This window comes from Sarcophilus harrisii, chromosome 1, assembly GCF_902635505.1.
Source record: "Sarcophilus harrisii chromosome 1, mSarHar1.11, whole genome shotgun sequence".
NCBI lineage: Eukaryota > Metazoa > Chordata > Mammalia > Dasyuromorphia > Dasyuridae > Sarcophilus > Sarcophilus harrisii.
In genome coordinates, this window is record NC_045426.1 from 408272520 (window position 1) to 408296799 (window position 24280).

Genomic DNA, 24280 nt, shown 5'->3' on the forward strand with positions numbered 1-24280 from the left:
GAGACCAATTCATGTCACTCTTTGAGCTTTCTTCTCTTCATGTTTTGCCCTTTTCTGAGTTTCTGTTTTGGTCTGGTTACGATAATAGCTTTCTATGATTAAAATTCTTCTCTGTTTCTTGTTAATTTCCTTTCCTTTTGATATTCTCTCTTTTTTACTTTTATGGTCGAACTCTTCTCCTGGGGTAAAGACAGTCTTGTCTCAATCTTCCCATGTAGCTCTGAGCCTTGACTTTGAGCACAGAGGGTCCCTTGTTTTTGCCGGGGTTCAGGAAACAACGTTGTTTCCCAGAGTTTGCTTTCTGAACTGGGACTGGAAGCTGTGTCGCTGATTTGCTCCTCTACTGAGAGAGGACTGAGGATCTTAGTTACTGATTTCCTGTGATTAAGACTCTTTCACCGGATTTTCCTGAATCTATTAGATCTGAGCTAAACACCTTTTTCACCCCAGTGAGGCTGACATTTTTTGAAGTTTTTCCAGTCTATTTTGACATGGAAAGTAGTTTTGTTGCATCAGACTCTGTTCAGAGGCTTAATTGCATTTGGTTTTCAATAGATATTGGTAGAACTCAAACAGCTTCCTGATTTTACTGGGCCATCTTGGCTCCACCTCTATCCACTCATTCTTTAGGATTAAATTATTTAGATTAAATTTCCAATTAATTTTTGGCCTATTTTTCTATGGCACTCTATTACAGGTAATTTTTATTGCCTCATGATCTAGAAAGGATGCAATTAATATTTCTTTCTCCATTGGATTGTGAGATTTGTATGTTCTAATATATGATTAATTTTTGTGTAGATGCTGAGAAAAAGGTATATTTCTTACTACCCAGTTTTCTCCAGAAACCTATCATATCTAATTTTTCTAAATTTCTGTTCACTTGAACTTAGTTCTTTCAACAATGAGGTGATTCAAGCCAATTGCAATAGACTTATGTTGGAGAAAGTTATCTGCATCCAGAGAGAGGATGATGGAGACTCACTGTGTATCACAACATGGTATTTTCACCTTTGTTGTTGTTGTTTGTTTGTTTTTTTCTCCTATTTTTTATCTGACTTTTTTTTTTTTTTTGGTGCAGCATGATAAATGTGGAATATCTAGAAGAATTGCATATGTTTAACCAATATTGGATTACTTGCTATAGGGGGAAAGGAGGAAGGGAGGGAAAAATATAAAATGCAAGGTTTTTCAAGGATGGATGTTGAAAAGTATCTTTGCATATATTTTGAAAATTAAAAGCTATTATAAAAATAAAAATCTATTCACATACTTAATTTGATTTGTTTATTTTTATGATTAGATCTATCTTGTTCTAAGAAAGGGAGGTCTATATTTTCCATTACAATAGTTTTGCTGTCTGTTTCTTCCTGCATCTCCTTTAACCTCTGCCCTTAGAATTTTAGTGTTATACTACTTGGTACATATAAGTTTAGTTTTGATATTACTTAATGATCTATGATGTCCTTTAGCCAGATGCAGTTTCATTTCATATCTATTTTAACTACAACTATTTTTGCTTTTCCCTGCTCTGTGATAAGTATTACCCCATCAATAGTTTATTTTTTTTCCTTAACCTGAAACACAATATATTTTTCTCCAACCCCTTACCTTTACTTCTGTGTGTATCTTGTGGACTTCAAATATATTTCTTTTTTTTTTTTCTCTTTTTCTTTTTGTTTTTGCTGAGGCAATTAGGGCTAAGTAACTTGCTTTGGGTCACACAATTAGGAAGTATTAAGTGTCGGAGTATTAAGTGTCTGAGTCTGGAATTGAACTCGGGTCCTCCTGACTTCAGGGCTGGCACTTTATTCATTATGTCATCTAGCTGACCCTTCAAATATATTTCTTGTAAAGAACATTTTGTAGGATGCCGGAGAAATTCATTCCATTCACATTCAAAGTAATGATTACTAACTCTATTTCCCTCCATCCTATTTCTCTCATTTGTATTTCTCTCTGTCCTTTCACCCTTTCCTCCTCACAAATATTTTATTTCTGTCCCTCACCTTTCTCAATATGCCTTCCCTTTTATCCATTCTTCATTCATTTTCTCACCCCTTTGCCTTCTACTTCTGCCCTTTCTTCCATAAGCCTTCCCTCTTTTCTTTTCTTTCCCCTTTCCCTTCCTATTCCATTATAAAGTAAATTAAAATTCTATAGCTAACTAAGTATGTATATTAGTTCCTCTTTGAACCAAATCAGATGAGATTAAGGTGCAAAGACTGTTCATTCCCTTCTGTCTGTACTGTAATAGATATTTTGTATCTTTTCATGTTATTTAATTTACCCAATTTTGCCTCCTTTTTCCTCTTCTCCCAGTACAATCATTTTTGCACCCCTTAATTCCCTTTTTTATCTCATCATATCAAAATCAACTTATACACACATCCTTTGTCTATGAATATCCCTTCTAACTGCTGCAACAAAAATACATTTTTCAAAAGTTACATATACTATTTTCTGGTGTAGGGATGTAACAATTTAACCTTTAATTGTTTTCATTCTTTTTTCTTTGCCTTTTTATGCTTCTCTTAAGTCTTGTATTTCAAGATTATATTTTCTGTTCTGCTCAATGAAAATGATCGAAAGTCTTTTATTTCAGTGAAGAGTCATTTTTATCCCTAAAAAAATTGTGCTCAATATTGCTAGGTAGTTGATTCTTGGTTGTGGTCCAAACTTTCTTGCCTTCTGGAATATCATATTCCATACTTTAATGTGTCAGCTAAATAAGTCCTGAGTATTACTGATTCTGATTCTTTGATATTTGAATTGTTTCTTTCTGATTGCTTGCAGAATTTTCTCCTTGACCTGATAATTCTGGAATTTAGCTATAATACTCCTTGGAGTTTTCATTTTGGGATCTTTTTCTAAAGGTAATCTGTGATTTCTTAGAATTTCTCTTTTACACTCTGCTTCTAGGATATCAGAACAGTTTCCCTCTTGATTTTTTGAAAGATGTGGTCTAGAATTTTTTAAAATTATAACTTTCAGTTACTCGAATAATTCTTAAATTATTTCTCCTGGATGTATTTTCTAGGTCTGTTTTTTCCAGTAAGGTGCATGTTTTTTTTTACTATTTTATCATTTAAAATTTTTTTGTTTGATAGATTCTTGATGTCTCAATTTGTTATTACCTTTCACTTGTACAATTCTAATTTTTAATGAATTATTTTCTTTGATTAATTTTTAAAATCTCTTCTGATTTGGTCTACTATTGATTAATTAATTAATTCTACTATTAAAGGATTTTTTTTTTTTTGTTCAGTGGGCTCTTTTTTTCTTTTGCCAAATCTGTTTGTTTGATGAGTGATTTTCTTTAATATATTATTTCTTTTTAGCTTGCCAAATCTCTTTTTTAAGGAGTTGTTTTTTTCTTTATTTATTTTGTTTCCTTTTCCAAGATGTTGATTTTTTTCCCAACCTGTTGATTTTTCTCCCCATAATTTTCCTAAGTGGTTCTCATTTCTGCCTTTTTTCTTTTTCTTCTACCAATCTTACTTAATATTCATTATCCCTTTTGAGCTCTTCCAAGAAAATTTTTTGAGCTTAAGACCAATTCATTTTCCCCTTTGGGGTTTCACATGAAGGCATTTTGCCACTGCTTTCCTCATCTGCATTTAGGTTTTGATCTTTCTTGTTAACATAGTATCTTTCTGTGGTCAGGGATCTTTTTTTTTTCTTTTTTGCTCATTTTTGAAAGTGAGGGGGACTCATAGGGGACAGTATTGCAAGCTTCTTTTGCAGAAGAACAGGGATCTTTCACTTCATTACTTTGCAGTGGCCAGAAGTGGGAGCAGTTTTCTTGCTCTTCTGGGTTGTCCTATTTTGCTGAGACTGGATGGCTTGCAATTTGACTTCTACAATGGGTCTCTATGTCTCAAAGCTGGTCTCCTTAGTCACTGGTTAGCTGAGTTAGAACCGAAGAGAATCAGCTGCTGATCTCTGCCATGGCTAAGAGTCTATCACTAGATTTTCCACACTGTTCAAGTTCTTGCACCATTCAACTCAAACAGATTTTTCCTGAAATCCTTTTATGTTGTCTTATGCTGGAAATTTTCTTCGCTTCAAATTTTGTGCATTCTTTAACTCCAGAATGTCTTTGGAAACTTGATTTAATGGTGTTTATGAAGAAAAACTATGAAGAATTTAAAGAATTTTCTGCTTCTCCTTCTATCTTAGCTCTGTCTCACCTCACTACTATTGTATTTTAAATTTGAGTATAATATCCCCAGTTAAAAGTGTTAAAAGAAAAGGGTAGACTTCATTTCATAGATACTGTTCTGTAGCAATTATTTTCCTTTTCCTTATCACTAAATCTCTTTTCTAAAATCTAATCAAATTCATTTGGTAAAGAGAAGCACATTGCTGTGTACCTGTGGTCAACATCATTATAAGCCACAATTTCTCAGGGTTATTCCTTTCAGGATTCAGAAAGAAGAATTGCACTGTGGGAGCCAATTGTGATACTAATAGGAATTGGGTTTGACTGGTCACAGAGTTATATATATTTGGTTACTGTATTTAAGTCTAACTTGTTGGTGAGACAACTATAAAGTAAGATGAAAGATCTTTTCCTAATTCACTTTCTTAGACTGAACTTCATCATGATCATTCCCATATGAAACCTGATCCCCAATAAACTTCTCATCCTGGGAGATTTCTTCACTTTGGGTCCTTATACCTCACTGGTAACTTCAATATACTCTAGAAGGTTGGAGGGAGGAACAAAGAACTTTTCCCACAGTCTCCATTTAAAGAGTCATTCCAGATCAACCTTTTCTTAATTTCCCATCAGCTTTCACTACCTGGGCTAAACTCTAACATTCTCCCATTCTAGGCACCTCCCTCTGCCCCACTCTTTTTCAGGTTTTTGTTGTTGTTCTTCTTTCTTCTTTTCCCAATAGATTGTAAACTCCTTTAAGGGAAGAACTGATTTCATTTTTTTTTTTTTTTGTTATTTGTAAGGGCCTAGTATGTAGTAAGTACTTAAATATTTATTGAATGTAGAAATTATTTGTAAAGTGAGCACCTTAAGGGATGCTTTGGGAGCATCAGACATCTAGAATGCTTAAATATAGAAAAGTTCTATCAGCTATAACAAAGAAGGGGACAGCCATTGTACAAAAATATAAAGACCTTCTAGAGACAATTGTATGATCTCTAGTGTCTTATCTTTCCTGGAAAATTTGTAGGAAATAACTCAACAAGCCTTTGTTAAATACTTATAATAAGCTAGAGGTAACAAATGCAAATATTAACATGGATCATGCCCATTCCTAAGAACCATTAACACAAGGGAAATATATGTCTATTAATGGAGGGCCTTAATTCAACAATATTTATTTAATTTTTATTTATTTATTTATTCTTGCTGAGGCAATTGGAGTTAAGTGCCTTGCCCAGGGTCACACAGCTAGGAAGCATTAAGTGAGATCATATTGAACTCTGGTCCTCCTGACTTCAGTGCTGGTACTGTATCCACTGCGCCACCTACCTGACCCTCAAGAAATATTTATTAAGGATTTTCTGTATGTACAGGACTTTGACTCCTTAGGATAGGGATAAAAAGGAACAAATAGAATAATCTTGCCTTTGAGGAACTACTAAGGGAGTGGAGGTTGGCAATCAATCTATAAAATGAACATAAAATAATTCTGCTAAAAAGAAAATAAAGGATATAGAATTATAACTGAAGCAATCTGGGTGGTTTTTGTGGAAGTCAATATCAGTGATCTTTTGGGAAGACACCTTTCTTAGAAGTAATGATGAGTAACAATGTTACTGTTCAATAGCATGAAGGGAGAATAAGGAACATTTGGTTCTAGGTACAATTAGTACTGATGGGGTAAAGATTTTAGGGGAAACAGCAGTGAGGAGGTCCCTTAACCTTAGAATATTTCTGTTCTAACAATGTCAATGATTCTAAAGAGTTTAGGGTTTAGAATCAGTGATCCTGAGATCTCCCGACCTTAGTGTGCTATTGTTCTAGCAATCTGTCTGTCAATGATTCCCAAGTCTTCTTGCCTTAGGATAGCCCTACAAACATTACTAAGTGCCAGATAAATAATCTTTTGGTCAGTGATTACCAAGTTCCTGAGACAATAGTGAATAGACTACTCCTCAAACCTACCTATGTCATAAAATTAACAAATAAGTAATATGAAGCTCTGGTCTAACTTTGTCCTATAAATCTATCTTTTTTCTTTTTATTACTTTTTTATTACTTATTTATTTATTTATTATTATTTATTATTTTTTTATTACTTTTGGAACTTAGCCCATTTCACTTATTCCTACAATTACAATAAACTTTCCCCCCTGACTGGGAGATGGGTTCAACCTTGTAAATTCTTTTGAGACAGCTCATGTCCAAAAGGAGATCTCCTTTTGTAGAATAGTATAGTGTGGCTAAAATAGAGTTTTGATAATAATAAAAAAGTGAAAAAAAAGAACTTGGGAAATAGATTATAGAAGGCTTTAAGAATTTTTTTTTTGGTAGCTAGAGTAGAAGGATGGATTGAAAAGGAAAGATACTAAAATGGATTCTGTATTTCAGAGAGGGAAATCACTTATCAACACCAAGGCTAAGAATTAGTGAGCCTCACAAGCAAAAGAGGGAAACTTCCTTGAATAACCTCAATTTCATGTATGGTATTGGCCCCTTGATTTCAATAGGAAGAAATGAAAAGGAAGGGTTACTTTAAATTCCAAAGTTTCAGGGTTTGTTTCTAGCTAACTTTATAAATATCCCATTTTTGCTTTTGTATTGTTTTACTGAATTTGATAAAATCTGTCTTCATAGAGCACCAAGCTTATTTCATAATGCAGGATAGAATTTTTATTCCAATTGGAATTTTATTCCAATGCATTCATAATGCAGGATAGAATTTTATGTCAAAATTACTAGATTTGAATGAACATAGCAATAGTGAATTCTTAAAATGACTTTCCAAATCCCCATATTATTTTAGAATATTTTGACAAGACATTCTTATAAATTTGGTTCTTTCTTGACTTTAGATAGTACCTGACATAAATGTAGCTGATTTTTAAAAGAATTTCTTTTGATCATGAATAGTTACAATTTCATCAAAATGGCTTCAATTTAATTCATTGAAAAAGTAGAGAAATTTGACCAAGCATTATCTCATTTTCTGTTGCACAGAATAATAATAAAAATGCAGTAATAGTCATTGTAGCAGTAGTCATAGTTATAGTAGTGGAAATAGTAGGAGTAGCCATACACATAATTGTAAAAGTAGCAATAATTAGCCATCATAATTTTTGTTTAGTGATTACATAAATATATAGGCATATGTATACATATATAAATACATATATAATACACAAAAACATACACATAATATAGACATATATTATATAAATAGATAGGTAGATTGATAGATATAGATATATAAATTTTGATCCTGAAAACAAGTTTTCAAGGTAGGGCCTATTAATATCTCCATTTTTATACATTAAAAAAAACAAGGCTAAAAATATAAATGACTTGTCTCTATGCTTCTAGCTATTAGGTATTTAATACAAGATGCAAACTTAAGTTTTCCTGACTTTAGCACTTATTTACCATACCATAAATAAGAAAAAAATATTTAACTTTAAATTATAACAAATTAGCATTTCTTTTCATAAATATGCCTATGAACTGAAAATACATGATCAGGATGAATTGATCATTCAGAAACAAACATTTCATCACATGTCAATGACTATTGAAAATATTCTACATATTTTTTACATAAATAAGTGTCATATTTTTGATATTCTTTTAATAAAGAAATGTCAATTTTAAAAATGAGATCTAGCTAAGTAAAGTTTAGAGGTTTAATAATAACTTGCATATAGTATTAAGCAGCTTTTATTTTCTTTCAGTGGATGAGGTTTTTGTTTTTTTATTAAAACTTTTTATTTTCAAAACATATGCATGGATAATTTTCAGCATTATCTTTGCAAAACTTTGTACTCTAAATTTTTCCTCCCTTCCCCCCACCCCCTGCCCTAGATGGCACGTAATTCAGTATATGTTAAACATGTGCAATTCTAAACATATTTCCACAATTATCATGCTGCACAAGAAATAACAGATCAAAAAGGAAAAAATGAGAAAGAAAAAGCATGCATGAAAACAACAATGAATGAAAATACAATGTTGTGGTCCAAACTCAGTTCCCACAGGGGTCTCTTTGGGTGCAAATGTCTCTCTTAATCCTAAAATCATTGGAACTGGCCTGAATCATCTCATTGTTGTGAAGTGCCATGTCCATCAGAACTGATCATTATATAGCCTTGTTGTTACTATGTACAATGATCTCCTGGTACTGCTCACTTCACTTAGCATCAATTCATATAAGTCTCTCCAGACCTCTCTGAAATCATACTGCTGATCATTTCTTACAGACAAATAATATTCCATAGCATTCATATACTATAACTTATTAAGCCATTCTCCAACTGATATCCATTCAGTTTCCACTTTCTTGCTACTACAAAAAGGCTTCCACAAATGTTTTTGTACAAGTGGATCCCTACCCCTACTTCATGATATTTTTGGAATACAAGCTCAGTAAAAACAGTGCTGGATCAAAGGGTATGCACAGTTTTATAGTCCTTTGGACATAGTTCCAAATTGCTCTCCAAAATGGTTGAATCAGTTCACAGCTCCACCACCTGTGCATTACTGTCCCACTTTTCCCACACCCCTCCAACATTCATCATTATCTTTTCCTGTCATCTTAGTCTATCTCAGAGTTGTCTAGTAGTACTTCAGAGTTGTTTTTATTTTTATTTCTCTGAACAATAGTGATCTAAAGCACCTTTTCATGTGACTGGAAATAGTTTCACTTTCTCATCTGAAAATGGTTCATACCTTTTTTTTTACCTTGTATCAATTGGATAATGACTTGAATTATTATAAATTTGATTCCATATAATTTACTAAGATACAGGAAACAAATAAAATGAAACTACAACACAGAAGGATTGTAAAGTGCCCACTTTGTCCAACCATCTCTTGTACCAGTCATCTACTGGCCTATGAAAACATGAAAGAACACAGGAAAACATCTATCACTTATTTTCTGCTTATGGATATTGGGTTTTCCAAATAGGAGAAAAGGGAAAAGCACCACTATTTAGGATCAGCCTCTTCATCCAATCTCATCAGCTAGTGCAGTTTCCAAGAAACTCCTATTCTATATATACTTGGAGTTCTGGTCTCACATATAAATCTTGAACTCTTTCATAACCTTTTTTGTCCTCATTAGCACAATACATGGTATATTACAGATATTTAAGAAATGTTTAGTTTCAATTAAATGGGAAAACTAAAAGATGGTAATAAACTCAATTAAAATGCAATGAGACATTCAATAGTAAAGTGATAGAAGTTTTACTTCTACTGTCCAGAACTGGAAGTACTGGACAGTACTCTGGATGGTGATCACAAATAAATGTCATTAAGTATTGCCTAATGAGTCTAATTAAGCAACTTTATGCTTTCTGTGGAAGGCATATCAATAAAGTTTCTCTTAAGCAGTAACAATATTTTATATTCAGAATGGTTGAAGTGTTTTGAAAGAATTCATTAATATTTCTTTGTTTTCACTCTCAAATGTTTTTGCAGCTTTCAGGTGGCATCCATGTAATAGTCATGCATAACTTGAAAATGATGGAGAAAACAATTAGAAACTCTAAAATCTGAAGTCCAAAGAGAACTGACATGCCACAGTCTTGAAATAAGTTAGCGGTGTATCTGACATTAGAACCTTAATCTTCTGACTTGTTCCAACACTGACTCTCTGATTCTTTTTTGCATTGCTCTGTAATATTTTGACTCACTAATTGTATGACTTTGGATCTATTTTGGTGATGATGTTGGTAGTGTAGAAAGAAATATATGGGCTACAAAATCCAATTCAGTGTTCCTCTTCTTTTTTTTTTCCCAAAGTAAACAGGAAAGCTCCAACAATTAAAATAAATTTCAGTTTATATCCTATGACCAATTATTTACTAAACATCCACTATGAAAAGACAATATATTTGAGGCTGAGATTGGTGTGAGACATGTGAAAGAGACCTTTCCTTAATTCAAGAGATATCTGTATATATTAATAAAAACACATAGAAGAAATATAAAATGGAATGTAATTTTAGAAAAGGATTAGATACTTCAATGCCAGTAAAATCAGGGAAAGATTCAGGAGGAAAAACACAATACTTGTACCCTTGAACAATGGGTGACATTTTAAAAAATCAGAGATAGAATTCCTAGGAAAGAACTTATTATAATTTGATTATATGTTCAATTAATATGTCTTTTAGACAGAAGCAGTCATTCAAATGAATTAAATAAATAAATGTATTAAATGTCTGCCATGTATGATTTGTCATAAGTGATGCATATTTAAAAATCTAATTTTTAGAAACATAAATTATCTTGGTTGATACTCATAACAACTTTGAGCAGATCTATCATGATCTCATCTTTATAGATAAGGAAACTGTTCTTTAAATAATTAAAATCTTTCCCAAGGTATGCAGTTACAATTTTATCCTTGTAAGTGGGGTTGTGATTTGTGTTTTTCATGTCTACAAAAATCTTTAACCAAAGACAAGGCCCCTCATAGTGGTTGGTACCAAAGAGAACAAAGATCTCCCAGGAAAGAGTATAGGGGGTTACATAAGTCACTGCCTTTTTTCCTCAAATATTCGTTCCATGAGAGAAAGATACTGTCTGATAAAACTATAAACAAACTGGAGCTAGAGAGGGTATATTTCAAGGGAAACTTTTTCCAATCTCTTTTATCCAGCAGATCTAATAACTTTCTATAAATAAGAAATAACCCCATTTCATTTACAACCATGAACTTTTGCAAGAATAAACAAACTATGATTGAAAAAAAAAATGGTCTTAATCAAATGAGGACAATTTTATTAAGACAAGTAGCCAACTCCTAAATAAACAGAAAAATAGATTAAATAGAGTTCTACTAAAGCCTGAGGACTGGATATTATAATTTCCAGGAGAAGCAACCTTTGAGTTAATGAAAACTAAATTCTATGTAAATTAGTCTTGGAATTTAAACTAGAAGTCACTTAAAAATCCTTATAGTCCAGATAATGAAACTCTGATTCAGAAAGAGAAAGCGATTTTCTCAAAATTTTATGGGAGGAAGATAGAGAGTCAAAATTTGAACTCAGGACTTTTAGAGCATTAGAAAATATTTAACTTGATATCCTTTTCTGTACTTTTAGGATCTTATTCCATATACTCATAGGAAAAGTGAGATGTTATCTACCCCAATCTCCATGTGAAATTGCTGAATTTGAGCCTGTGCTTATTTCATTCTGCCTCATAGTTCTTAGAGACAAAGACAATATTTATATGGTCTTTTATGAGAATATTCATGATACATAAAAATCCTCAAATAATGGACTACCAAAGACATTGGTAGAAAATACTTTATTTTCCCATAAAGAAGGACAGAAGAGCTTTCCAAATGAAAAAAAATGGGAAAAATCTTTTCATCATATTTTTATTGACTGTAGAAAGTTTTTGTATTTTCAAGTAACATGAAGAAATAAGGGCTCATTTTCTTTTTTTGATCGTAGTTCTTCCATACTAACATCGATTATTTCCTTTAGAGTAATATCTAAAAAAATTTTTTTGTTGGTATTTTTCATTTCACAAGTGATTTTGCTATAAAGATGATGTTGGAGACTAGTGAAATGCCCAACATAGTCTGAAATTTGTACTGTTTTTCTCAGAAACCTGCAAAAACTGTTTTACAAATCTGTCCCAAGAGTGAGGGTTCACAAAACTTGCTTTCTCATTTTCACTGTCTTCTATAATTCTTCTTTTTTAAAATAACAATAACATTTCATGGCAACAGTTTTTTTTTTTTTAAGGAAAATCTAGTTTTGTTTTTGTTCTAGCTTATCATAAATAAGCATTCCATTATTGTATAAACATTATCGGATTTGCAAGCCATCCAACAACAAAAAAATTATAGTAGTCAAGACATAGCATTACAAAAATCCAATGTTAATCATTTTCCCAATAGTATTCACATAATTCATAATTTTAGACTTTGTGCAAATGGAAAATTTAATTTTTTTTGTTTTTTACATTTTTAAAATATGTGTACATGTAGTTTTCAACATTTGCCCCTGCAAAATCTTGTATTTCACATTTTTTCTCCCTCCCTTCCTACACCTCCTCCCTAAACAACAAATAATGTATATATGTTAAACATGTGCAGTTTTCCAGGCATCTTTCCACAATTATCATTCTGCACAAGGAAAATCAGATTAAAAAATGAGAAAAAAAAACAAAAACAAAAAAAAAAAAAAACAAGCAAACAGCAACAGAGATGAAAATAGTATGTTGCCATCCACATTCAGTCTTCCCACTCCTCTTTCTTGATGCAGATGGCTCTCTCCATCCCAAGTCTATTGGAATTGGCCTGAATCACCTCAATGTTTAAAAAAGTCACATCCATCAGAATTATGCATAAATGCATAATCTTGTTGTTGCTGTGTGCAATGTTCTCTTAGTTCTACCCACTTAATTTATTATCAGTTCATGTATATCTCTCCAGGGCTTTCTAAAATTATCCTGCTGATCATTCTGTATAGAAAAATAATATTTCATTACATTCTTTTACCATAACTTATTCAGTTAGTGTCCAACTGATGGACGTCCACTCAGTTTCTAATTCCTTGTCACTACAAAAAAAGGCTGCTACATATGGGTCCTTTTTCACTTATTTTGTGATCTCTTTGATATACAACAGTAGAGATACTACTGGATCAAAGTGTGTGCATAGTTTGATAGCACTTTGGTCATAGTTCCATATTGTTCTCCAGAATGGTTAAATTAGTTCACAACTCCAAGAAAAATGTATTAGTGTCCAAATTTTCCCACATCCTTTCCAACATGTATTATTATATTTTCCTATCATCTTGATCATTCTGAGAGGTGCGTAGTGGTATCTATGAATTGTCTTAATTTGCATTTCTCTGATAAATAGTAATTTAGAACATTTCTTTCATATGAATAGAAATGGTTTTAATTTCTTCATTTGAAAATTGTCTGTTCATATCCATTTAATGATTAGAGAATGGCTTGAATTCTTATAAATTTGAGTCAATTCTCTGTATATTTTATAAATGAGGCCTTTATCAGAAACCTTGAATGTAAAAATGTTTTCCCAGTTTAGGCAAGTTTATTCCTTCTCTTCTAATCTTGTATGCATTAGTTTTGTTTGTGCAAAAACTTTTTAACCATCTTGATATAATTAAAATCATCTATTTTGTGATCAAAAAATTATCTCCAGTTCTTTGGTCACAAATTCCTTCCTCTTCCACAGATATGAGAGGTAAACTATTTTTTTTTTATTTCATAGCTTTTTATTTACAAGTTGTATGTATGCATAATTTTACAACATTGACAATTACCAAACCTTTTGTTCCAATTTTTCTCTTCCTTCTCCCCACCCCCGCCCCTAGATGGCAGGATGATCAGTAGATGTTAAATATATTAGAGTATAAATTAGATACACAATAAGTATACATGGCCAAACCATTATTTTGCTGTACAAAAAGAATTGGACTCTGAAATATTGTACAATTAGCCTATGAAGGAAATCCAAAATGCAGGCAGGCAAAAATATAGGGATTGGGAATTCAATGCAATGGTTCTTATTCATCTCCCTGAGTTCTTTCTTTGGGCATAACTGGTTCAGTTCATTACTGCTACATTGGAACTGATTTGGTTCATCTCATTGCTGAAGATGGCAAGGTCTATCAGAATTGATCATCATATGGTATTGTTGTTGAAGTATATAAGGATCTCCTGGCCCTGCTCGTTTCACTCAGCATCAGTTCGTGTAAGTCTCTCTAGGCCTTTCTGAAATCATCCTGCTGGTCATTTCTTACAGAACAATAATATTCATATACCACAATTTATTCAGCCATTCTCCAATTGATGGGCATCCATTCAGTTTCCAGTTTCTGGCCACTACAAAGAGGGCTGCCACAAACATTCTTGCACATACAGATCCCCTTCTCTTCTTTATAATCTCTTTGGGATATTAGCAGTAGTAACACTGCTGGATCAAAGGGTATGCTCAGTTTGATAACTTTTTGAGCATAGTTCCAAATTGCTCTCCAGAATGGTTGGATGTATTCACAGTTCCACCAACAATGTATTAGTGTCCCTGTTTTCCCACACCCCCTCCAACATTCCGCATTATCTTTTCCTGTCATTCTAGCCAGTCTGACAAGTGTATAATGATATCTCAGAGTTGTCTTAATTTGCATTTCTCTGATTAATAATGACTTGGAGCATCTTTTCATATGGCTAGAAATAGTTTCAATTTCTTCATCTGAGAATTGTCTGTTCATATCCTTTGACCATTTTTCAATTGGAGAATGGCTTGATTTCTTATACATTAGAATCAATTCTCTATATATTTTAGAAATGAGTCCTTTATCAGAACCTTTGACTGTAAAAAATATTTTTCCAGTTTATTGCTTCCCTTCTAATCTTGTCTGCATTAGTTTTGTTTGCACAAAAACGTTTCAGTTTGATATAATCAAAATTTTCTATTTTGTGATCAGTAATGTTCTCTAGTTCTTCTTTGGTCATAAATTCGTTCCTATGAGAGGTAAACTAGATATGTTTATCATTCTTTCCATCTAAATCTTACCAATTTTGACCTTATCTTGGACAAGAAATAGAGTAGTTGGTCAATAGAATACAGTGGGTTCACAAGACACAATACTCAGTGACTATAATTATCTAGTGTTTGATAAACCCAAAGACCCCAGTTTCTGGGATAAGAACTTACAATATGACAAAAAATTTGCTGGGAAAATTGGAAATTACTATTGGCAGAAACTAGGTATTTACCAGCACTTAACACCTTGTACAAAAATAAGGTCAAAATGGATTCATGACTTAAGTATAGTGATACTATAAGCAAATTAGAAGAACAAAGGATAGTATATCTCTCAAAATTGTGGAGAAGTAAGGAATTTATAACGAACAAAGAACTAGAGTACATTATAGAATGCAAAATGGATGCTGTAATTAAAAATAATATGCATATCATAATATTCAATATATTTAAATATATATTTATTATTGGTGGTCTTTCCCTTTTTATTGATATTTTCAATGACCTTCCACATAATTATTTATTATAGGTAATAAATAGTCACATTAATGGACTGAGTTTAGGAATGTAGGCAAACAGCTAGATTGTAAACTTGCTGACCAGCAAAAACCATATACTGACCATAACTTTCAAAATGTGACTTATTGTACTTGGTGCTTATGATTTAATTAAACATTAAATATAGCACTTTATGAACTTCTCTAAACCTCAGTTTCTTGCTTTCTCCTTTTCAGATCATGGAAAAAATTCTAAAGGATAAATAATTGTATAAATGTTAGATATTTCTATAGAACATCAATTGTAGAAGGAGTAACAACTTGCTGAGGAACTAGTCCAAAGCACATAGTGCTTATGAGAGTTGATATGAGGATCACCAGAGTCTACACTGTATATGTACAGTGTTTGGCCAAGTTTGTTTCTATGTAAAATTCATTTATTATTACTATTACTTATCTATGCTTCCATTTTGCCTTATTTATCTTCCCATTTGATACCATTTTCCTGACATTTCACTCTATTTTAAAGCCAAGATAGTGAAACATTGTAGAATCTGCTAAATGAGCTTGATAATTATTTTTTTAATCTGCCTAGTTATTCAAACAAAAAAAATAAATGAGTGAATGGTGGTGTGCGTGTTGAAATTACAAGATGAATTGAAACACCAAATTATATTTGATAATTGATACTTATATATTTTGTACAAGTTACAAATAGAAAGTAAATTTGATCTAGAATTCATTAGAAGAAAAAGAGTTGATATAGATTTCCTTTGAGAAAATTCATAGTGATTCTTTAAACTTCTTCCAGGAACAAAAATCTGTTGTGTAGACTTTTTTTCACTTATAAGTAAATCATGTAATATTCAAATATTTGAATATTTGAAAATTTTAACAGAGAAATGGAACTGAGAAAGTTCATACCATGTGTACGTAGAAGGAGAGACTGGAAAAAGTTTCAATCTATTAATGTTAAGGAACTGGTTTCAAGAAATGATGCTAAAGTTATGCAGAGGATAGGTTGGTCCTATAGTGAGAATTGATCATATAATAAAGACATCCCAAGTGTTCCTCTGCCTAATGTGAGGAGATCAAGAGAAAATCCATTTTGTGTAGCATTTATGGCAAGGTATGGAAAAATCATGGGGTAAGAAGATGTGGATTTGTTATAATCTGCACTACTAGAGAAAAATATACATATTAATATTAGATGATTGTAAGTTCTGCAAGGGAAGGAAATTTATAGGTCAACTAATCTAAACCTTTGATGAGGAAATTGAAGCCCAAAGAACTTAAATGACTAACTATTCACTCAGTGTGTCAGGGATGGGATTTGAGCCAATATTTTATAATTATTCAAAGGTATTTTTTGCTACATATCACAAAGAATTGCAGTTGAGCTGATATTTGCAGTAGACAATATTTAGAAGAGTTAGAAGATGGTTAGATGGATGCATTAGGACATCCTAACTTTACTATCACTGATTTTTATTTATTATCTTTGCATTCAAAGAGTGTCTGTACTTTTAAGTTGAAAAGAAATAAATATTTGACTAAGCTATTTAAAACTGACCTAATGTATTAAAATTTAAACACAGGTCAAAGAAAAGTTGTTTTTGAAAGTTTTTTTAAAAAAATTTTTATTATGTGTCACATTTCTTCCTTTGCAACAAAGGAGGAATAATTATAATTTGTTGACATCGATCCTGTTGCTTGGTCATTCAGTTATGTCCAACTCTTCTTGACCGAATGGACCATAGTACTCCAGGTCTTTTCTTTACTATCTCCTGAAGTCTACCCAAGCTCATGTTCATTGCTTCACTGAAACTATATATCCATTTAGTGCTTTGCCATCCACTTCTCTTTTTGTTGTACATTTTTCTGAACATCAGGATGTTTTCCAAAGAGTTTTTCTTCTCACAATGTGGTCAAATATTGACACTTCAGCTTATGTAACTGATTTTTCAATGAATAGTCAGAATTTATTTAAGTATCAACTGATTTTATCTCCTTGCTATCCACAGGATGCTCAAAAGTCTTCTCCAACACAACAATTTCAAACTGTTAGTTCTGTGGGAATCAGCTTTCCTTATACTCCAACTATTGCAACTATCTATAAATGCTAGAAAAACATCATTCTGAGTATATGGACCTTTTTAAGTAAAGTGAAGTCTACTTTTAGCAGGCTGTCCACAATTGTCACTACTTTCTTACCAAGGAGCAAGTTTCTTTCAATTTAAGGGCTGAAATTTATATCTGTATTTATCTTTGAGCTCAAGAACATAAAATATGACATTACTTCATTTCTTCTTTTATTTACCAGAAGTTGATGGGATCAGTTAGCAAAATCTTATACTGTGTGTTTATGTGTGGGGGGTGTGTCTTTATGCTTCAGGTCAGCTTTTACTTTCTGCTCTTTCATCTTCATTAAGAACCTATTAATTCTTCTTCACTTTTTGTCATTAGAATAATATCATTTCCATATCTGATATTGTTGATATTTCTTCTGGCAACTTTAATTCTGACTTGTAATCTGCATAAAATGCTTTGGATTCTAACCACTTATGATGAATGTCACATTTTTGGAGGGTTTTTTTTCTAGATGTTGGTCTTTATTGAACTGATTGACTTTGGCCTTTTCACCATCAAAGATTGAAGCATAGACTTACATTGCACTGATGGTTTGCTTTGGATTAAAAAGATATAATTCTGTTATTTTTGAGATTATACTACTTTTCTCATCTTTTTTATTCTAATCTGACAGCTACTCGATTTCTTCTAAATGAATCTTGCCCCTATTAGTATATAGAACGATAGTCTCAATGAAATTTAACCATTCTTATCCATTTCAGCTCACGGACACCCAGGATACTGGCGTTTAATCTTTTTATCTTTGTAGTGACCAAGTTTAATTTATCTTGTTTCATAGATCATTCATTCCAGTTTCCTATACAATATTGATCTTGACAGCATTACACTTTCCTTTTGTCACTGGACACATCCACAACTGATCGTCCTTTTGGCTGTGGTCTACTCTCTTCATTATTACTAGAACTATTTGTAATTGTCTTTCCCAGTAGCATGCGAGATACCTTTCAACCTAAGGAACACATTTTCTGTTGTCATATCTTAAAACTGTCCATGGGGTTTTCTTGGCAAAGATCCTGGAGTGGTTTATCATTTTCTTTATCAGTGTATAATCTTTTGTAAAAACTTTTGTCTATGATCTGCCCATCTTGGGCATAGTTCATAGTTTCATTGAGTTAAGCAAGCCCTCTGCCATGATAATGTAATGATCCAGGAGAGATCTTTGCCATTATGCATCCATAAAACACTCTTAGGTCTTTAGAACTAGTATAACTCTGCCTATGATAAAGATTTTTTGTTTTTAGATTTATGTTGTTAAATAGTATTTTTCATTCAAAAACTGAAAAACAAGTATGTATAATAATTGAAATGAGCTATAGTTCATTCAATTATTAACTAAAACATCTATGAAAAAGAGATTCTATTAAAATCTGGTTATTTAAGATAAAATGATGGTCAATCTTTTGTAAGACAATTTATTTTATATTTCTTTCCAATTAAATTGAATTTGCTAAGATATCTTCAGTGCTAACTTTATAGGTAATATCCAATCTGCCTCATTTTTAATAAATATGAATATATTGCAGTAATTGTATTTTAGAATTTGACCACAATTATTATTTCTTCTGCTTGAAAGCTTAAATTCTGTAAGTGCTTCTGCAAATTATTACTGTAAATTATGAAATATACTCATCTTCATTCTAGACTGGAACACTAAGGATTTATGATATCAAAGTCAGCACTATATAACAGGATTTAAGTGTGGCACTTATAGTTTGTCTTCCATATATTTTATTAATTCAACTCAAGAGGAGACAAGTAGGTGCATTCAGAGAAAACACTTAAAATAACTAATCATTCTGCCTTTGGATATTTTTATAGATTTAATTTTCATCCTTTGTAGATTGACTGTTCCACCTGAACACTCAAGGCAAACGGATAATGAAATATAACTTTCATTGAAATGACTGAGATTATTATCATAAGAATTAAAAAGATAGAAATATTGATATAAAATTCTATTTAGTGATCACTCTAATACATAAGCGAAAGAGATGTGTAGCACATCTAAGACATAGGTGATTTGTCATTCCAAACCAGACTAGGATTTCCAAAGAAGATCAAAATGATACATGTCTGCAAAGCTCCAATGTGTACAGAATGTTTTCTTCACAATGATTCCACAAGGTTGTTAAATGCTTTCCTTAAACTATCATGTAAGATACATATTGCAAATTTTGTTATCCCTAATATCTGCATGAGGAAATAGACTCAAAGAGATAATTTACAGGCTCAAGATCACATTATATAGTGAAAGCTTTGTTGCCAAGATGTTTATTCACATATCTAGTGACTAATAAATGTGATTTTATTTCTACTAAAAGTCTGTCTCCTCTCCTTATTCTTTCTTTTCCTCCTCTTCTCTCCTCTCCTTGCTCTCTTCTTTTCTCTTTTCTCCCCCCCCCTTTCCTCCTTTTCTAGTTTTCTTCCTTTCTCTCTATTTCTCTCTTTCCTCTTGTTCTCTCAAATGATTCCTCTTCTTCCTTTTCTGTCACACAATCACAAAATTTGAAAATTTGGAAGGACCTTGGAAACCATTTAGTCTAGCTTAAAAAAACAACCGATAAAGTGATTATATCTAAAAGAAGTTATTTTTATGAATGTATGTATTTGTTACTGATCAAGAAATTTACCTAACATGTAATTAATTAGTTATTATTTATACATTCCTTTTTATTTCTCTGTGGCAGAGATGGGGGACATCCAGCCTGTAAGCCATATATGGCTTGCAAAATAATTTGCTAAGGCAACCACAAGTGATGATGTTTTACAACTTCCCAATGCTTGAATTCTATAAGTTGATAATTTTGTATGGCTAATAAATGAAATAAATATTCAAATGGCTCTTGGGGAAAAAAAAAACTTCCCACACCTATTGTAGAGTATACTATTCTCAAACTACTGAACTTTCTTGACCTACACAAGCTTAGGATTTTACACGTGAAAATAAAAAAAAAAGGAGTTTGGATGGAATGGGTATAAAGCAGTCATTAAACACCAAGCTGCCAAATGAGCTTTGTATAATATTTCCCATGCACTATATAGTAATTCTCTTTCTTTTTGCATAAGTAAAAAAATCTTCACCATAAGATTTTTTAATGAACTAATCCAACCCTTCACCTATAGTTATACTTCCATGGTTTTCTTCATGTCCTGAATAAAATCTTATTTACTACAAGAAGCCATTCTTGATCCTCTTTAATTCCAGCTTTCATTCTATTGATTATCTTCAATTCATTCTGTATTTTTTTGGACTGTAATATCCTTAAGAGTACAGACTCTATTTTGACTTTCTGTGTATCTCCACCACTTAGTACAATTTCCTAGTACATATTGTGTGATTGATAAAGGCTTATTGACTAAACAACTCTCGTTAAATGTAACTCATCAATTGAAACTACTTCAAAATCATCATGTGAGTATGGAAGACTTTGCTAAATATAAAGTCATAAAATAGGCTGTATTCTTTTGTTACCTTCTTCTCCTTGTGAAATAATTATGATAAAATTGAAAAAAAAACGATGTATATTTAGAACCACAATTTCTTTATCTTATCTAAAAATAAATTCAATTTGTTTTTCCTTCTTTGTGGTAATCATATCCAACAATCAAAAAATTGACAAGCTACTGACAATTTTGAATTATATCCATTTTGATATACTAGCTAAAAAAAAGGCATAAAGAAGCCATATGTAAGGATAGTGCTCTCTTTCCATTAAGAAAAACAAATAAAAGGATTGATGGAGATTCTTCCAAAACAATACCACAGGTAACAATAAGTATAATTTCATAGGTCATGTAGTCATCTTGCCTTACAGATGTGTACAAGCAAACGATGATGAAAAATTCAGAAGATGTACTGAATGCTCCATGGTTTATGTGAGTATAGGTATACTTATATTTTATTAATATTCTATACATACTATACATCAAGCCATACTCATGCCTATATCAATACACACATATTTGTGTATGATATATTTGTATATATGTATATGTTTGTGTGCATGTGTGAAGATGAAGTGATGTAAGATAAATATATAAACAGATTTATAAATTCACTGATATAAATGCCTTGATCAAGTGCTACAAATTAATTTAATATCTATCTGGATATTCACAAACTTTAGTAAAAAATATGATTTGACATTAACAAGAACTTTGACACTGATACTAAACAAAAAAATGGAAAAAAAATTGAAGCATCGTAACTTATACAGTAACCTCTTGCCCACATTACAGATTTCCTGGGGGAAAAATTTGTGAGGCACAACATACAACTAACATAGAATAGTAAGTACAAAAATGAAAATAGACAATACTTTAATGGATGGATAACATCAGGTTATTTAGATAACACTTTTTCAGAATCAGCTGTCCTTATACAACCAGATTAATCACTAGGATGTCATATATTTAACATTTTATAGACTAGCGAGACTATGATTGCAAATATTATAACACTTAATCCCAGAAAATAAAGATTGTGTTTTATCTCAAAAAACAAAATGATGATGTTTATTATTTCATTGTAAAATATTAAATATTCATTTTTTAATATTTGAGTTCCACATTTTGTCTCTTTCTCCCTGTCGAATTCAATTTGTATTCAGATGCCATCAATTCTTTCTCTGGGGATGGATAGAATTTTAAATCATTACTGCTTTAGAATTGCCTTGGATCACTATGTTTCTGAAAAAAAATCATTCACTGATGGTCATACAATATTGCTCTTACTTTGTACATATTTCACTTTGCATCAATTAATGTAAGTCCTTCCAAGTATTTCTGAAAGTATTCTGCTCCTTAGAGCTTCTTAGAGCAAAGGAGCATTCTATCATACTCACATATTACAATTTATTCAACCATTCCCCATTTGATAGATATCCCTTCAATTTCCAATTTCTTGCCCCCAGAAAAGAGCTGCAATGAAACAGATAGATCTCTCTATCTATGTCTTTGCCCTTTATTCAAAAATATTTTCTGAGATACAGAACTAGCACTTTTCTAGGTCAAAGGATAAGCATACTTTTATAGTCCTTTGGGCATAGGTCCAAATTGCTTTACAGAATGGTTGAATTAATTCATTACTCCATCAAGAGTATATTAATTTCTCATTTTCCAATATCCTGTCAACAATTTATAATTTCCCTTTCCTATTCTTATTAGACAATATAATAGATATGAATTAGTATTTCAGACTTATTTTAATTTTTATTTATGTATTCAATAGAGCATTTTTTCATGTAGTTATAGATACATTACTTCATCTAAAAGCTGTTCAAATATTTTGATCATTTATCAATGGCAAAATGGCTTTATATGTGTGTGTATACACATATACATATATATATATATATAAAGTTATATATAAATATAAAATTTACCATAAACTTTATCCAGTTTTTTGTGTTTGAGAAATAATCACAGAAACTTGCTTCAAAATTTTTTCATATTTAATATTGCTAATTGCATATTCCTCCATATTCTATTCTCTTTCTCCTTTTTTCCTGGCCCTCCTCAAAAGTGTTTTGATTCTGATTATCCTTTCACCCAATCTGCCCTCCCTTTTATCACATTTCCTTTCTCTTATCCCTTTTCCTTCTTCTTTCTGGTAGGGTAAGATAAATTTCTATACCCAATAGAATGTGTATATTTTTCTTTCTTTGAACTGATTCTGATGGGAATCACTCCCTTTTTGTTCCCCCCTTTTCCCTTCCACTGTAAAAGCGTTTTCTTGCCTTTTTTATGTGAGATAATTTATCATCATTCTACTTGTCTCTTTCCCTTTTCCTGCACTATATTTTTCTCTCACCCCTTAATTCTATTTTTTTAAAGATAATATATTTTCATACTTAATTCACACCTGTGTAATTTGTATATATATATATATATATATATATATATATATATATATATATACACATACACATATATACGGGTACACACACACACACACACACACATATATATATATATATATATATATATATATATATACACATATACCTATATGTATACACACACATATAGTCTTTTTTTTCTTTTTTCTTTCTCTCTCTCTCTCTTTTTTTTTTTTTTGCTGAGGCAATTGAAGTTAAATGACTTGCCCAGGATCACACAGCCAGGAAGTTAAGTGTCTTAGGGCAGATTTCAACTCAGGTCCTTCTGACTTCAGGGCTGGTGCTCTATCCACTTCACCAAATAGCTGATCCTATATAGTCCTTCTAAATGCCCCAATAATGAGAAAGTATCATTTTCCCATATAGGAATGCAAAGAGTTTAATCCTAAATCTTTAGGATTTCCCCTTTCTATTTATCTTTTCATGCTTTTTTTAAATCTTGTAGGTAATTGTCAAATTTTCTTTTCAGTGCCAGCATTTTCATCAAGAGTGCTTGAAAGTCCTCTCTTTAAATGAGAGTTCATTTTTTTTTTCCACAAAAGTTTTTTTTTCCAGTTTTGTTGAGTGGATGATTCTTGGTTGTAATTCTCACTCCTTTGCTCTCCAGAATATCACATTCTAAAGCCTTGTATCCTTTAATATAGAAGCTGGTAAATCTTGTGTTATCCTGTGACATTTCAATTATTTCTTTTTGGTTGCCTACAATATTTCTTCTTCACCTGGGAGGTTTGGAATTTGATTATAATATTCTTGGTGGTTTTCATTTGGGATCTCTTTCAGGAGGTAATCAGTGGATTCTTTCCATTTCCATTTTATCCTCTGCTTTTAGAATTTGGGGACAGTTTTCCTTGATAGTTCCTTGAAAAATTATGTCTACGTCCTTTTATAAAATCATGCCTTGGATCACTACATTGCTGAGATTAGCTAAATCACTCTCTGATTATCATTTTATATTAGATTTACCTTGTACATAGTACATTTCAATTTGCATTAATTCATGTAAGCCCTTCAAAGGTTTTCTGAGAGT